Source organism: Papio anubis, chromosome 8, assembly GCF_008728515.1.
Source record: "Papio anubis isolate 15944 chromosome 8, Panubis1.0, whole genome shotgun sequence".
In the NCBI taxonomy this organism is placed as follows: Eukaryota; Metazoa; Chordata; class Mammalia; order Primates; family Cercopithecidae; genus Papio; species Papio anubis.
In genome coordinates this window covers 92647418-92664550 of record NC_044983.1, presented here as the reverse complement: position 1 = coordinate 92664550, position 17133 = coordinate 92647418, and the positions used below count along the sequence as shown (strand labels likewise).

The window sequence follows — 17133 nt, the reverse complement described above, 5'->3', positions numbered from 1 at the left end:
AGTTTTTGGGATCCATTACAAAGGGAATTTGGGACTGGCTGAGGTAGTGCTGGGAGTAGAGGGAGAAGAACAGAGTTGTTTATTTGTAGGTGAACATATCAGACACCTATAAACCTTTCAGGTATTGTAAAAATATTTATTAACTATTAATACATAAAGAAAATTTCAAAGCCAAAATTAATAAATGAATAATTAGGTGTTTTCAAAATGTAACATTAGGCCATTCATGTAATAATGGATTATGTATAGGTCTCATATACTATAGGTAAATATGAAATGTTTGGATCATAAAAATAAAATAATTTATTCTTAACAAACTCAAATGTATAAAAATTGAACATCCTTTCAAAAATTTATAGCAAAACAATGTAGAATAATATATAATATAGATAACTATGTATAGAACTCTGTGACTCTCTCCATCTGCCTATGTGTCTTTAAATGAAGGCTGTGGGCGTATTTAAATATGGTTGACATGATATAGGAGTGGTTTAGGGCCTACAGAGGTTTTCGTGTGACACAAAGTAGATGTGGGGTATGTAACATGAATGTGAGGTAAGGGGTAGTTACCTGTTAACAAAATTGGGTGGAGTCCAAAGCCAGCAACTTATTAATTATCCCAGAGCTTTTTTTTCTTGAGGCTTGTGTGGCCTAGGAAACAAGACTGCATAAGATATAAGAATTAGAGCAGAAAAAATGCTAAGGAGTACACAGAGATAAAAGAGATATAGGCTTTAAAATTAAGAATGCAGATTGTGGCTTCGTGATATGCTAGGTGCCAAATTAGGTTAAAAATAAGATCCCTAAACCACACCCTGGGACCTTTGTGTGAATGGATGTTGTTAGGGGCCCCGTTGTCCTTAGGGTCCCACCACTCAAGGACAGGGACTGGTCACTGAGCCCTCTATTTCCCAGACAAAATACAGCACCTGGTTCACAATAGGTACACAAATTCAATGCAATTGGAACATCACATACAATTGGAACATCCATGGTGCCCAGGCCACATCCCTTGTAATCATAGAAACATGGAAAACAGGGCAGAATCATAGGCATAGTCCATCCAACATTCCATTCAGTGGGATCCAACTCAAGATAGAATAAGTGTGGTAAGAGAGACGTGGGAGAAAGGTGTAGAAATACACAGTGACTTGAAGCTGGAATTCTTTGATGCTCAAGTCAAGAGCCTTCTTGGCAAGAGTTCTGATCAAGCTTTCACTCTGCAAGGAAATGTCTTCCCAGCTTTCTGCCAGCACTTTTTCTGAAGGTGAACTCAGGCCTTCATATCCCTCCCTTTGGCTCCCACAATGCCAGTAACCCTGACAGGTGGCACCTGGCCATGGCAACAGTCTAATTTTCTAGAAAAGCCAATCTGGAAAGCTTACCATGCTTAAAGGAGCACTGACAGATAAGCAGCCTTCAGGATGCCACTTCCTAAAATCCATCTCTAACGAGGCGTAGCTAACAAAATGTGTATGGTGATTATTTATTCTGCCAGTGTCCCAGGGTGATGGAATCAGTTGCATGTGAAATTTGCTTTGACAAACCATCCCTGGTTATGTAAGTCCTCTGCTGTGCTCCAGACTGGGAGATTCCGCTATCAACTGAAGCTTCTCATCAACTATTCCTGAAAATGGCAGGAAATAGATTGAAGACCTTGTCAGGCTTTCAGTCATGCACTGTTTCCTGGGACTGCAGTTAGAAAAGTCACTGAATAGTGGGACACTTAAAGGGCTGCAAGATACAGAGCAAAATGCCATTGCTTCCCAGGTGAGAAGCCAGGCGCAGCTCCTATGAGGAATGTGTGGGAGGCATGTATGTCAAAGTGCCAGTGGTAGTAATTCCAGGGTCTTAGAGAACACTGTCAGATCAGGGCTTTGTCTCTCAGCATGTGTCCAAGTTTCTTCAGTTTCAAAAGGTAAGAAATCATACCTGCCCTGGAAATTCTGAAACCCCAGACCACTCATAGTTTATTATTGTTATTATCTGTTGATGTTTACAAAGCAACATGTTGGGACTTTATGGGTTCAATTTTGTAGCATGGAGATACATCAACATGTTTCCAGGTCCTGGGGCAAGTGGGTAATTTACTTTGACTCAAGGTAGTAAAGTCCTTAAAGGAGATCATAAATATCATGTGATCTGTGTCTGTTAAGATTAGGTCCAGCTGCTAGAAACAGAAACCGGAAATAACAGCAGCTTAAGTAATATAAAGGTGTGTTTTCTTTCATATAAATAAGTCTTAGATAAATTCAGAGCTCATCCATAGGTCTGTAGCTTCCATGGCCCATGATGGCTTTTGGTGCACCAGCCATCACATCTGTCTTCTAAGCAGGAGAAGGATGGGGAAGAACAAAAAGAATGCCTCCTGATGGAATCCATTTTATTTAAAGGAGCCCCACCAGATGACTTTACTTTCTTTTATTGGCCATCCTTAATTGCAAGGGAAGCTGATGTGTGTGTTATTGGAGCTAGGCACATTGCTGTTCAGAATATGCTGGGCAGGGAACAGGCAGGCTGTGCCATATCATCTTTTAGGGGCAGCCTTTGAAGCTTATGTGGAAGGACTCTTGCTTTAGAACCTAGACATAACTGCATTTGAATCCTGGCTCTATTGCTTTTTAGCTGTGTGACAATGGGCAATTTATTTTGATTTTCTGGATGAGTTTCTGTAGCTATAAAAATAAAAATAAGAATTCCATCTTATGGGGCTGTTATAAGGATTAGATAAGACAGCTCTTGTAAAGTGCTCAGCACAGTGCCTGACATTTGAACAGTAAGCATTCAATGAATGTTAGTGCCCCTTCTTTGCTGTCCATTAGAGTGTGCGATCTACCCACGTGGAGGCTTTGAATGCTAACTCCCTGGGTGCGGCCCATAGTACAGATGCCCTGATGCAGAGGGCCTAGAAGGATGACAGTCATATTGTTAATAATTCCAGCAGCAATAAGAGCTGGCATGGCTCACGTGCCATGCCTCCTCCTCACTAGGCACTGTGCTGGGTGGTTTACCATTATGTCATTTACCCAGTGCTGTAGCAGACACTATTTCTACTCTGCCCAGATCCTTGGGTCTTTTTTACCATAATAACGCTCCTAATGGTTCACACCTGTGATTCTGCCTGAGCGCTTCTTGGGCCTCTTTGCCCACTGTGCAGACAGCCAGAGTATCTGGGTGCACCTAGCCCTCGGCCAATAAGTGATCAGTGCAGGAGTTTGGAAGCCCAGCTCGCTCACATAAGTCAGGACAAACTCTGAGGAATAACATCCTCCAGAGTGCCCCGTGGCATCAGGCTGGGAAGCTGTATTGTGCTTGGTTTCACTTGGTCCCTGCCCACTTCCCCGACTCCCTTAGTGGGAGCATGTCCTAAATAAACCCCATGCATTTGAATCCTCATCTCAGGATCTTCTTCTGAGGTATCTGACCTAGGACACACCCCAAGCTCCGTGAGGTAGACCTATAGTGAACCGTTTTCCATTTTACAAAAGGGAAAACAAGCTTAGACAGTTTGGGTAACTTACCTGAGGTTGCACAGCAAGTAAGGTGGCAGAATTATGATTTGAACCCAGGTCTGCCTAGCAGCACCCTGCAATCTTATCTTCCAGCCGCACATTTTCTCGGGATGGTGGCCCAGGTCCTGGAGGGACAGAGTACAAAGGACTTTGGCATGTTGAATTCCTCGAGCAACCTGCTGGTAAGGTGGGCCCTATTGTTTCTAAGGGCAATGACAACAGTGTCTGTGTTCTCTGTGAAGGTTCTATCAAGGGCGTCCTGAAACTTCAACTCTTTTGATTAAGGTTTGATCCCCCTCAGTTTTGGGGAGGGAGAAATGGAGCCATTGGAGAGGATGGGGATGTGCGTTATGCCTGGCAAGTCGGAGCAGCCTAGTCCAGCCTGTGGTCGGTGGGGTACAGAGGCCCTGGCAGTCCGGTCTCTGCCACGCTCCTCTCCCAGAACACCCTGCACCGGCCTGGCATGCCAACGTCAGACATTTCTAGAAAATTAGGCTCATGTATGGTTTCCAAGCCATGTTGGCTTTCTCTCTGAAAGAGCAGCTCTTGGACCTTCACATTTCCAAAAGGCTTGGGAGTTCATTCCTTTCCCTCTCTTGTGCTTAAGGAGACTTCAACACCATTTCCACTGAAGAGTACTGGGAAATAATAAAATCAGCAATAATACTTAAATAACTGTAAAGGTTCCTTATTATCTGAGACTAGTTCGTATCATAAGAAATAAAAGTCACTTGAAAGTGACTCCACCTAAAACACTGACCAAAAAGATTGTGGGAAATAGCAAAAACAACAACAACAAAACCCAAAAGCAAAAAATAAACAAACAAAAAAGCACAACAAATGTTTTGTTTATGATTTTGCCTAGAAAATAAAACTAAAAGCTATAAAATAAGCTTATTTTATGTTGAACAAAATTTAAGTTGTAATATCAACTATCAGCTAATTCTTAAAGAATGAATACAATAAACTTTATATGTGAAAATTTTCCAACAAAACTATGATTGTCTATACCAAATTCTTCACATTTAACTTTTGTAGCACAATCCCCAAAAGAAAATTTTTTATAAAATTCAAGTATTTTGAATTTTTATTATTTTCTGCAAGAGCTTCTTTTAAGTCTTTGATATTAAAATCTTATTTTGAAGCATCACTAACCTTACTATTTTTCTTTCATTATTTGGGAATTGGCTACCTCTGCCCATACTTCTTGGTCAGTGGCTTAGCTGCCTGAATTAACGCAGCCTCCAACATCACTTTCACTGACCTCATGAAATCCCTCCATTTATTACCAGATTTGCAATTTCATTTTGCCATATATTTGCACAGCATTTGCAAATAAGGTCAGATATTGTGGGTATCAGACCATTGGGAAGGAACAGACCTGTGCTTCTGGCAAGAATGAGTGCTTGTGTTAATTGTAAGGAGGTTTGGAGTAGGGACAGATCTGTGAGTATTTTTGAGATATGAAACCTTTCACCATCTTGTGCCATACCGTATTTCAGGTGCTTGCATAATGAACGCTCCAGTGACAGGGCCCTCCTTTTATATTTATACAGTGTTTCTAAGTTTACAAAGGACTTTGACATTTCATTTGATTCTTTCCGCTGCCTATTGAGGAACCACCATTTTCTGAATGACTTTTCTGAGAGCCAGGAAGGTTAAATGACTTGCCCAAGGTCCCAGAGCTGCTTGAGATGCAGAACCAGCGTTGAAACTCAGGCGTGTTGGTTATTGGTCCTGCCTCTTTCTCTGACTCATCACCGTTTACCCAAGAGGAGCCCTGAAATATGCTTAAGATGTGCCCCAGACCTTTAAAAGAAAGAACTAGATATTTCTAAAAAACACATCAAAGTCCTCATGGTGGAAAAAAATCAGTACGTCTTAGCATTCCTTGAATTAATTTTGAGGTTTGCTACTATATTTTAGATTATGTATTGTGGGCAGGTTATATTTTTTTATGCAAACTTTCTCTGAAAGTCTCCACCTGGCCCTGTTCACCCGGACCCTCAGAAGAGCAACTGCAGACCCTGAGTGGAGGCCTGGGATGGGCAGGCACCTGGATTCTATCTTGGTCCCTTCCTCTTAGCCAGGAGGCTTATATAAGGTAGAATCTGGCACTTGGCACTCTTCAGATCTAGCTCCGTATCCAGGTTTAAAAGCCCCCTTAACAAAGCTCATTTCTTAACGTTACCAGAATCAAAGTTAGCTGCTCTGCTTGTAGAAGAGTCTGCCCTGGGCAGAAAACTCCCTCTCTGGTCCAGAAGTGCTATTTGACTTACCTTGGCAACATCATTTCAATTAGGGTCAACAGTCCTCTTAATTATGCACTATTCCTTAAGCAACAAGGTATTACTTCATTCATCAGAATTTTATCTCCTAGTTATACTGCTGAGAGTCCCTTTGGCCTACTCCACTGAAATTATCAACAAGAATAAATCTGAGTGTTCACTATTACTGCAGTGCCATCCATTCGTTAGGGCTTGTTTTATTAGTCTTCTGCAGTTTGGAGCTGCCAGGAAGTGGGCAGTCAGCTGCCAGCGAAGACTGAAATGTTACTACCAGCTAGGCAGGCTCAGTGGCTGGGCCTGCTCTGAGGCAGGCCAGGGAGGGAGGGCCCTGGGGGAGGCCCGGGAGGAAATCTGTTGTTCTTCATGCAATCACTTCTAGCAGGTGAAGCATTCTGTCCCCCATTTCTTTCCAAGGATGTAACCAGAGAGGCCAAGGACTCCTAAGAATCACCTGGTTTATTCGTGTTCCTCTAACACACTGCCTCCCATGTGCTGGCCTTGGACCCTGGGAGGGCTGAAGGGTTACTGCAGTAGGTCTAGGAAGCCACAAGCACGTCCAGCACCACAATTTTTCAAATGTTTCCAGATGCTTCTGGGATGAATAAAATAAAAATCCAAGAGCTATTGATTCACGGTCGTTGTATCAACAGCTTTGTGGGAGGCTTCTCTTCAACTTTCAAAGACTTCTTTTCTGTAAGAACTAAGCTCCTTCCCCCAATAGAAACTGGCCCCTGGTTTCCGGCCCGTGTTTGTGCCACATGAGCCCCTTCTCCCCAGTCTCAGTGAATTGGATCCAGGGCAGACGCCTTGCCTAAGCTCAGCCAACTTCAAGTTTCTCCCTTTTAGAAACTTGAAATTGGAATTCAAAGATAGCTTTTTGGTGCAGGTGAGTGGCCCTGTGATAATATGTAACCGGGAACTGCAGGATGGTACCACCTCCTCTTCACCCCAATTTCAGCATGGGAAGCAGGGATGCAGGGGGGAAAGAGTGTTGCGAGTACATGAAATAGAAACTGAGGCAATGCACAGTCAGACCCTGACTGCTCTCCGGCTCTGGCTTTTACCTCCCAGCATTGCCTCTGAGTATCCTAGAAGTCTTTCCAATACGTTAAAAATTGATCATGGTAGCTCATGCTGGTTTCCATAATTTCAAAAAAAGAAAACTTTGACAAAAGTCACTTCTTGATATTATATATTTTCTGAATAATGGATATTAAAATAAAATGGTTATTGTGGGAGATCTTGATTTTTATACATGATAAGGGTGTCAATGCTTAATAAGAATGATTTAGAAGGTTGAGAGTCCCTGCTTTAGCTAAAAATCCTCCAGAGAAAGAAATGCATCAGTTACAGAAGATAATTCATGCCAAGCACTCAGCTCAGCATCCTTCACAGATTAAGTACTCAATAAGGATTAGCAACTATTTTCTTCACCACTTACAGACTCATGACCAATACAATGACCAAGTCTGAAAAGACCTTCCTAAAATCTTGTTTAGACTGAACTGCCATGATTTGAGCATACCCTCCTCACCCCGAAGATCTTTGCAGCCACAGTGTACCTGCCCTGCTTTTAGGAGTAGAAGGAGCACGCACTGGAATTGGTTGTGGATGGGACTGGTCTCATAAGCATCACCTAGAGAATGTTTCGAATTAAAAATTTCCCAGGCCCTATCCGAGACCCATCGAATAGAAGCTCCACAGGAGGAACCTAAGAAGCTATGGCTTTGCTTCATAGGTGATTCAAGTGATTCTCCAAGTGATTCTCATCATCAGGGAAGGGTGGGAAACACTGACATATGAGGATTATAAAACCCATCTCTAAGTGGACAAGCCACAGGTCTGGGGAGATGTCTTACATGCAAAACAAATCATACCATGCTTTTCAACCTTAGGTGCATTTCTGTTTGCACAACTACCAAGTATTCAATTGTCCATCTTACCCATCCCCTTTGCAACAGTACCAAGATTTCAATTCCTTTTCGTCTTCTTTCCCACTAAGCCCAAGTGCTGCTGGAAAGCTGACCCTCTATTACCAGGTCTGGGGTGAACCCTGATTAAATCAAACCGGTCAAGTATATTACATTTCCTGGGTCAAGTGTGGATACATACCCCAAGCAAGTCTCATTGGGGAAATTTTAGCACCTGTTGCTTAGAAGGTGTCTTAGTTCATTTGTGTTGTGATAACAGAATATTTGAGGCTAGGTAATTTATACAGGAAAAAAAAAAAGGTTTATTTGGCTCATGATTCTGATGGCTGAAAAGTTAAAGATTGGGCATGGGCATATGATGAGGACCTCAGGCTGCTTCTACTCATGGCGGAAGGCAAAGGGGACCTGGCCTGTGCAGAGATCTCATAATGAGAGAGGAAATAAGAGAAAATATGGGGAGGTGCTGGGTCCTTTTTAAACAACCAGCTCTTGAGGGAACTAATAGAGTAAGAACACACTCGCCCTTGAGGGAGGGCGTTCATCTATTCATGAGGGATCCGCCCCCATGATTGCAACACCTCCTATTAGCCCCCACCTCTAGCATTGTGGATCAAATGTCAACATGAGGCTTGGAGGGGACAAACATCCAAACTATAGCAGAAGGGAAGGTGTAGTATAAGCCTGCGAGGTGCGGAACTACTGCAGCTATTTTGCCACCATGAGGGAAATAGTTTCAGGATGACTCTGACACTGTGGTAAGCAGAGCAGATAATAGGAAATAAACCAGGCCCTTATTGACATTATTAATATGCCAAGACTCAGCTTACTTCTGTACTTTTCACTTATGGGGATCAAGTAATTTCTTTTATGGTTTTAGTTACTGTAAGTTGGGTGTTTATTTGCAACCAAGAGTTCTAATAGGTGTACTTTACACATCTTAAAAAACCAATAAGTTTATTGCATGTATTGACGCAAATTGATCAAGGCATTAAATGCTTGGCTGATCCTCAAACAAGAGGGAATGGATTTGAATTTCAGCAAGAAGGATTTGGGTTAGAAAGAAGGAAAACTTTTCTTCCCATAAAGATTGTGAGGTATTTAAAAGGCTCATCCAGGAAAGTTTTAAGAAATTCCTATTCTAGAGATTTTTAAAAAGATAGTAAATTTTCTAGGATGATTTCAGTCTTGTCCTGAAGAGCAGGGGAGGGACAGAATAATTGTCTTCATGTAGGATCTTATCTACTTCACAATTTTATAAAATTGTCCAAACTTTATTCTGGACCTGATTCCTGATTTTAGTTATGAAATTCACCATCCTCGCTCTGCTAGAGTTTCTCAAATGACACTTCACAAACATTCTCATGGGCAGACCCACCCAGATGTCTTCTTCTGAGCTGCTGAGAAATGAAAGAGTTTGTTCTCTTCCTCGTCCTTGACTAACCAGATGTGTCACTTGGCTAGCCAGGAATATTTTTACTGCAAACTATGCTGTTTCCACTGACCACAATTCCAAAACCGTTAAGACAAAAACAGAAAAAGAAGACTATATTCTGGTTTGTTTGATTTTCTGATGTGGACTTGATGAGGCAGATATTATTCCAGGGCCTTAAATCTTTCCCACTAAAATGCCCCACAGCACCTAAAGCCTGCTCCTTTATTCAAGGAACACAACAATGGTACAGTGGGGATGACTGTGTCAAAAAAATGATTTTTTTTTTTTTCTGTACAGAGTGCCACAAGGACTAGAGTATTCTTCTTATGTTGGCGTGACAGCAGTAAGGGTCTAGCCCCGAGTTCATTCCTTCATTTGACATTCATGGTGGTAGGCATGTGGTAGTTGGAGTTGAATCAGACATTGTCCCTGCCATTGACAGACTCACAGCCTAGGAACAGAGTCATATCCACAGCCGCCTAGAATGGAAGAGGTGTGAGTGAAGCACTGGGGGAGTGAAGGAAAGGGGACCGAGCATCTGCTAGCGGGAGGCTTCTGAGAAGAGGCCAACCTGCTTGGCTCTCCGCAGACACATTCGCTGAAGAGAACTGAAAATAACTCTTGTCTTGGAGTGAGAGCTATGACCTGTTAGTCCCAGCTCTGCTTTCTCATTTTTTGTAAATCTTATACAAGCCACTAAATTTTCCTGAGCTCGTTTCTTCAGCAGGCATGCAGAGGTCATAAACCTACCTGGCGGAGCACGTGAAAGGGGTTTGTGAGCCATCACGTCTGCGAATCACTGCACATGATTTCCCTCTGTGAGGCCGGAGGGGACTGGATCAGGAGCCTCCTCCAAGAAGAGACTGTGGGCAGAGGGGAAACCCCATGTGTGAGGGAGGGGAATGTCATGGAGGAGCCAAACAGATTCTTTAGGAATATGGACCATTGCTGGTCTCTCTTTTCAGCTTGAAAGAGCAGAAAGCTCAGGCTATCCTAGATGATGAGGTCAACCATTTCTAACAGTTGGGGGCGGGGGCAAGAAAATAAAAATTCCAATTCTGCCTCCCTGGTCTAGCAGAAAGGCTCAAATTTTCTGCTTGGCTGTTTTTTCCACCCTTTGAAAGCTCAGTAATATTTGACAGAATGGGCTGCATCACCATGGAGACATGCACCTGCCAGGTGCTTTGCTGGGCAGGACAAGCAGACATGTGGATGCCGACTGCATGGCCACTTCAGAGACACCAGGAAGGCCCCAGCTTCTTACTGTCTCCAAAGCCCTCAAGTCTTGCTTTTCACCCTCCCTCCCCATTCTTTTTTTTGTTTGTTTTTTCTTTGAGATGGAGTCTCACTCTGTCACCCAGGCTGGAGTGCAGTGGCATGATCTTGGTTCACTGCAACCTCCACCTCCTGGGTTCAAGCAATTCTTCTGCCTCAGCCTCCTGAGTAGCTGGGACTACAGGCACCTGTCATCACGCCCGGCTAATTTTTTGTGTTTTTAATAGAGATGGGGTTTCACCATGTTGGCCAGGATGGTCTCGATCTCTTGACCTTGTGATCTGCCCGTCTCAGCCTCCCAAAGTGCTGGGATTACAGGCTTGAGCCACCGCGCCTAGCCCCTCCCCCTTCTCCAAACCTATTCAACAGTGTATACAGTTCCTCTAATGGGGATGAAGCCCTTCACTTCCTAATTTGCTATAAGGGCTAAGATGCCATTCCCCCTGGGGGAGAAAAGAGTGACATCCACACAAAGCTATAATGAATGCCTGTGACATCCTTTGAGAAGAGGGTTGGTAGCTAGAAGTGGGTGAAAAGAGGGCCCAGAAGTACTCAGTGTTCGGGAACCCAGAGCAAAGCCCCACTTGCACAAGAGATGGCGCTGTCAAAACGCTGCTCCCTCCACAGTTTTCTCTAGGATTGGTCCTATTAATGGTACCTGAAATTTGTGACTGCTACGTGCTTTCTGTCAGAAGACTAGAATGATGGGGCTAATATATTCGTTTTTTAAACAGGAAAGAATGTAAATTTTGGAAAATATTGGGTTTACTGTTGATCTTCATCTAATTCTGGAAGAAGTTATTTGGTAGAGATTTGTAGGGCCATTTCAAAAGAAAATAGTTTTCATGAGTTATAAGCAAAGGCTCAGTTAGGAATTTATAGCTTGCAGCTTACCTTCTTTCAGGCAAGTATGGTATGCAAAGGAGGCAATGAATAAGCATTTGTGAAATAAATGAAGGCAGATTTGAAATAGTCAGTTATAATAAAAATGTATCTTAAAATGGAAACATAGAGACAAGAAAAAAAACTGTTGGAGAAAAAGAAAAAATGGATTTTAAAAAAGAAAAAAATCAGAAATAAATATTTTAGTATCTGGAATGATTGAATGACCACAAATAAACATGAGATTTAACTCCAGGATTCCTAGAAACCAAAGCAAAAAAGTAACTGTTAAGCTCTCTTGTTCTCTTGATATTTGACAAAAATGAAAACAAACAAACAAACAAAGAATTATGCCTGAATAGATATTGAAAAAATTTTTTTTTCTGGCATTAAATTCAGTGTGAAATTTATTGCATGAAAATTCTCTTTTACAAGGAACAACGAACAACCCAGTAAGTTTGAAAAGCTATAGACAAATAGACCTTTTCATACTGATGCTCTATAAAAGCGAGCGCTTCATACTGAATCATAACTCACTTAAGACATTTTTGCAGGGAACTAATACAGACTAGAAACATTTCTTTAGCAACCCCAAAGGAAACGAGTAAATAAATAATGTGTGGTTTGGTGCAGATCTCTCAAATATCAGATCTAGGGATGGAGTTTTAGATCCTATAACATTGACAGCAGAAATGTCTCATTCTGTACTTTTGGTGAGGGAGAAGGCTAAATGCTTTAGATAGCAGACATGCAGAAGCAAATTTAATATTATACTACGAAACCTTAGGAATTTGATAAAAAGGATTACCCAGAGAAGTAATGTAGTGTAGAAAAATAAGAGCCCAGGATACCATTCGCATAGACTGGGTTTCAAAATCTGACTCAGTGATTACTATGTGACCACCTTGACCAAGTGCTCCTCTCAGCCTCAGGATTCTATTTGCCAAAATGTGAATAATGTGCCTTTCAAGGTTAACTGAGAATTAGAAGATGTCGTGTAGTAGGTACTATTAGCTGCAGCTGCAAGTAGCAGAAAAAAACAAAAATAACAGTGACTTCAATAAGGTAGAAGTTTATTTTTCACTCATCTTCCAGACCAGGGACCAGACTCCTTCTAGCGTGTTGTACCATGAATGGCTTCCATTCCCAAGATCCCTTCATGGTCCAAAATGGCTGCTGGAGTTCCCGAATTACCTTCACATCGCAGCACGCAGGCAGGAAGAAGAAAGGGAGAGGGCATATTATTTTCTTTTAAGAACACTTCTATCTACATCCCTTTGGCCAGAATTTTGTCACAAGGTCTCACCTAGCCTCAGGGAAAGGTGAGAAATGTCGTCTTTGTTCAGTACAACCCAGTTAAATGTGGGACACCCAGTTACATCAGAATTTTAGATAAACAATAATTTTTTGAGCATAGGTATGTCTCATGCAATATTTGAAACATACATTTTTTTCATTGTTCATTTGGGATTCAAATTTAACTGAATGTCCTATATTTTATCTGGCAACTCTAGTTAAAAATCAAGGATCCTATTACTAATAGAGGGTGAAGGGGCACAGGGAGGAAGGGTGAACATTGAAGGACAATCAGAAGTCTCTGCCACAAAGTGAGACCCCTCAAAGTGGGTGGCAATAAATGGTTGGTCCTCTCTTCCCTTTCCCTGTGAGGCAAGGTAAAACCAGAGGGTGGCTGCAGGGATAACTGCTGGTAGAGCCAACATCTGTTTTTGAAATAGAATCAGTGTTCTATTTCAATGGCTAGTTTTATCACACAAAACATGTATATTTGGTTAAGACCTCAGAGATATCTGCTCTATGCATGAAATAGACAACTATGGCCTGAAAAGCAACATTAATAAAAGCACTGCTTCTTTTTAATCACAAAAATGCTCAGTCTCATCTCTGCAGAAAGTCTATTTCTGGACTCATCCGTAAGCTAATGGACCCATCAACTGAGTTGGTTGCAAGGAAACCTTCATGTCATGAAAGAAAGGCCTGCGGGGCATGGCTAGGGGTGCAATGGACTATTTGTGTTCCTCCAAAATTCATGTATTGAAACCCTAATCCCAATACGATTATATTAGGAGGTGGAACCTTTGGGAGGTAATTAAGTCTTGAGGGTGGAGCCCTCATGAATGAGATTAATGCCCTTATAAGAAGAGTCCAGGGAACTAGCTTGCTCTCTTTCCTCCATGTGAGAATACAAAAGGAAGACGGCCATCTGCAACCCAGAATAGGGCCGTCACCAGAGCCCAACCATGTTGGCACCCTGATCTATCTCAGACCTCCAGCCTCCAAAACTGTAAAAAATAAGTTTATGTTGTTGATGAGTCACGCAATCTACAGTACTTTGTTATGGCACCTGACCAGCCTGAGACAGGAAGGATTCAGTCTATTACTTACCCACTTGCTCCCCGCTGCCAATATTTTCACTTTTGTGTGGCTGACCTGAGATTGCTCTTTCTGATTGTTGTTACCAAATGTTTTAGCTTCTTCTCAAGGCCACTCTGAGTTCCTGACTCTAAAACCATGTCATCAGTATAATGGAGGAAGTCCCCAAATGCTGTGGAAAACAGAGCATGAGTTCATTTTAGTTAATAGCAGAAGTAAATTATTTGGGTTAAAGGTAAAATAAAGTGGGGCCAGGACATAGACCTGTTTTGTAGGATTTAGAATGAGAAGTTGCTTTATCAAAAAAATTGTTCTTATGAGCAATATTGTGTTGCAAGCTTTGATGAAGGATTATTTGGCTGTAATCTACATGGAGAATATCAGATCTGCCCCATACTCAAGTTTTCAGATTGGCAATGGCCTGTGAACTGATGTTTCTACTTCTACTCTCCCTCCAAATCCGTTCTTCACAAAGCAGCAAGAGTGATCAGTGATCATCATAAGACATATCTCAGTATAGGCTGGGCACAGTGGTTCACACCCGTAATCCCAGGACTTTGAGATGCCAAGGCAGGAGGATTACTTGAGGCCAGCAGTTTGAGACCAGCCTGGACAACATATAGAGACACCGATTCTATTAAAAATGTAAAAATTAGCTATCAGTGGTGTGTGCTTGTAGTTTCAGGTACAGGAGGATTGCTTGAACCCAGGGTTTCAAGGTTACAGTGAGCTAGGATTGCACCACTGCACTCCAGCCTGGGTTACAGAGCAAGATGCTGCCTCTAAAAGAAAAAATTAAAAAAAACCACACACACACACACGTACACACACACACACACATATCTCAGTATAAACTGCCTGAGATCTCTAATGACTTCTCATTGCTAGTAATACTATACCCCTTACCAGGCTGAAAAGGCCCCATCCAGTCTGATTTTCTTTTTATATTTTGACCACACTGCAGTGGGTTGAATGGTGGCCCCCAAAATATATGTCCACCTACAAATCCCTGGAACCTGTGAATATTACCCTACATAGCAAAAATATGTGATTCAACTAAGAATCTTGACAAGAGGCACTTATCCTGGATTATTCAGGTAGGCTCTAAATGCAATCACAAGCATCCTTGTAAGACAGACACACAGAGAAGAAGACACACAGAGAAGAGGAGGAGGCAATGTGACCACAGAGGTAGAGACTGGAGAGATGTGGTCACAGCTAAAAAACTTCTGAGCCACCAGAAGAGGCAAGGAACAGGTTCTCCCCTGGAACCTTTGGAGGGAGGGCAGCCTTGTCACCTTAATTTCAGATTTCTGGCTTCCAAATCTATGGGCGAATACATTTCTGTTGTTTTAAGCTGCCCAGTTTGTGGTAATTTGTTACAGCAGCTGCAGGAAACTAATACACCTGCCATGACTGTTACAAGTCTGCTGGGTTATTCTTGTCATTCAAGGCTCAGGTTAAATGCCACCTCCTCAGATGTGCTCACCTGATTGCCCAGTGTTAAGTCAGCTCTCCCTGACTCTTCAGTCACTCTGGGTGTTTTCAGAAGGAGGGAGTGATTGGGTAATTACATGCGACTAACAGGAGAAACGGGATGAGTATTGAGAACTGAGGAAATAAGGCACAAAGAGGCTTAGCTTAATAACTTGTCCATTGTTGCACCTTAAATGGAAGGGCCAGGAACCAGATACAAGCTCCCTGACTCCAGAGCTCGTGCCCATTCTCTCCAAGCTATACTGGCTCTTGGCAAGGTGGGAGATACTGCCAAATGATCATTTGAGCAGGGGCGTGTATATTCTCTGTCATAGTTATAAAATTGCAGAGGCCCTTGGTGCATTCCATTCCTCCTCTCCTCTTCCCTAACAGCCTCCTCCCACCTGTCATGCTTGTTGACAGAGGTAGAGGAAGCACAAGTGGAGAATGACCACTCACTTTCACCCACATCAGATAGCCATTCTGAAGGATGAAGATAGCAAAAGGGGGCTGACGGCTTATTACACGAACAAAAGCAATGGCCCATAAGGTGTGTAATTGGACATAGACTTACACTTTGGTCTGCCACTTAGCAGTGGTAATTAATTGAAGGTTATAAACATGTTTGATCCGGGTGTTTTCTTCTTTGTTTCAGGCAGCTAATTGCTCATGAAGAAATTGTCTAAAGAGAGTCTTTTTTTTTTTTTTTTTTTTTTTGGTTTTCAGCCAAGCTTTTAATGAAAAGATTATAAAATAAGAGTTTCTCATCACTGTACATGAAGACTGCATCCTTCCAAATGGAGAGAGCAGTCATCCGTGAATTACTTTTCTATGACACTGGACGGCTGTGTAGCTGCAGCTCTGACCTGAATTTATACAAACTCTCGAGGGACATCCACTCAATGTGATGAGTGACAGTGGTGGTGGCCAGTGCAGAAGTGAGATCCTGATATCCTTTCCCGTTTCTGTCCTAAAATAGGATATGATCCCTGTTCTAGTTCCAGTTAAACAAAACAGCAATGACCCCCTCCATTTCCACTCCCCCTTAAAGTATTTGTGAGAGTGAGCCAGTGCCCAGTTTAGGGGCCCCTCCGGGGGAAGGGGGAAGCTAGTGATGGGTGGGGTATAGAGAGGGGAGTCCCCTCAGTACCTGGCCCCATGGGGCCCCATCAAGTGGAGTGAGAGAGCTCTGGGGATTGAGAGGCAATATTCTTGATCTAGGTTCTCCATGGATGGCTGTTTGACAGAGCCATTGTCAATTTTAGCTTTCATGTGTCCTAAGGAGAAGAGAAGGCTGGGCGTGGTGGCTCATGCCTGTAATCCCAGCACTTTGGGAGGCCGAGGTGGGAGGATCACTAAAAGTTAACATATTTTCAAATATAAAGCTCAGAAGAATATCAGATTGAGTCTATATATTTGTAGGATATGTGCATTTTTTTTTTTTTATGGTAAGAGACAAGATGGCCTTGGGAGCAGGATCAGCATCAATATTTAAAGGAAGGAGTTACCAGATATGCAGAGCTGACCCATAATTTGTGTAGAATAGTATGAAAGGAGAGGACACCGACTTGCTTCTCGTTAAGAGATGGATTCTTAACGAGAGGCAAGTCTCTATGTCTTCTCCTTTCCTTAATTCCTCCCTTTTTGAATCTAAGCTGGCCATAGTGACTTGCTTGACTAATAAAATACAGTGAAAATGATGTTCTGGGACTTCTGTGGTTAGGTCATAGGAAGTGTTGTAGTTTCTGCCTGGGTCTCCTGGAACGTTCCCTCTCAGAGCGGTCCCTCTTGGAACCAGGTGGCATACTGTAAGAAGCCCAGGCCACATGGAGAGGCCGGAAGTAGGTGCTCCAACTGAGCTTCCCTCCCACAGCCAGTATCAGCTGCCAGCTATCTGAGTGTGCCATCATAGACACGGATCCCAATCAAGCCTTCAGCTGAGCGCA

At 42.5% G+C, this 17133-nt stretch overlaps 1 protein-coding gene across 3 annotated transcripts in view; it reads left to right on the top strand.

Moving 5' to 3' along the window:
• TSPYL5 (TSPY like 5) overlaps positions 1-17133 on the top strand; it is a 109361-nt gene that overhangs the window by 24061 nt on the left and 68167 nt on the right. The window contains exon 2 of one of the 3 annotated variants that reach the window (XM_009213389.3): positions 3606-3694. The exons of the other annotated variants lie outside the window; for them this stretch is intronic. The gene's annotated coding sequence lies outside the window, so the exon portion shown is untranslated. The remainder of the gene's footprint in view (positions 1-3605; positions 3695-17133) is intronic. 3 annotated transcript variants of the gene reach the window in all.